Source organism: Puntigrus tetrazona, unplaced genomic scaffold (assembly GCF_018831695.1).
Source record: "Puntigrus tetrazona isolate hp1 unplaced genomic scaffold, ASM1883169v1 S000000528, whole genome shotgun sequence".
Taxonomy (NCBI): Eukaryota; Metazoa; Chordata; class Actinopteri; order Cypriniformes; family Cyprinidae; genus Puntigrus; species Puntigrus tetrazona.
In genome coordinates, this window is record NW_025048164.1 from 540,001 (window position 1) to 540,619 (window position 619).

The following is a 619-nucleotide window of genomic DNA, read 5'->3' on the forward strand; positions in this document are numbered from 1 at the left end:
ACTTGCTTTCCTATCGAACGAGAACGATAAATCTGTAAGACACGAACTAAACGTTGATACCAGGAAGGCTTTCTGAGAGAGCGAAGCAGCAGGACGTGTCGGATCTCATGCGTCTGAACGCTCAGCCAATGCCGTGACGGCTTCATTACTTTTATATGTTCCTCAGGAGAGGACGAGGAGAGAGAGCTGCCAAAAACCACGTCAGACGGGACATGTGCGTTAAAACACGCCGCTAGACTTCCACGCTTTTAACGTGACGACTGCTGTCGGGAATCTGCGGGCCGTTAGTGTTTCAGCGTCTTCGGAGAGAAGAGCTACACGGTTATATAGTTTCTGTCTTACAGCAAACAGGCAGAACGAACAAGCAGCGATGCCTTAAGACGGCGATATTTGATCTTATAGAAAACAGCTTTTTATGCAACAAAGTGTTTTATTTCAGCAGTAACGGCCACACGAATGATTTAATCCGTGGTTTATGTTTTGGACTCTGTATTATAATTCCATTTCACTCAACTGACGTAATGTTTATGCGTTTTAAAATATTCAATTATGATTTACCAAATCAACGCTTCGCTGAAAAGCAAGGTTAGTTATTCTACTATCATTGATTCAAGATCAG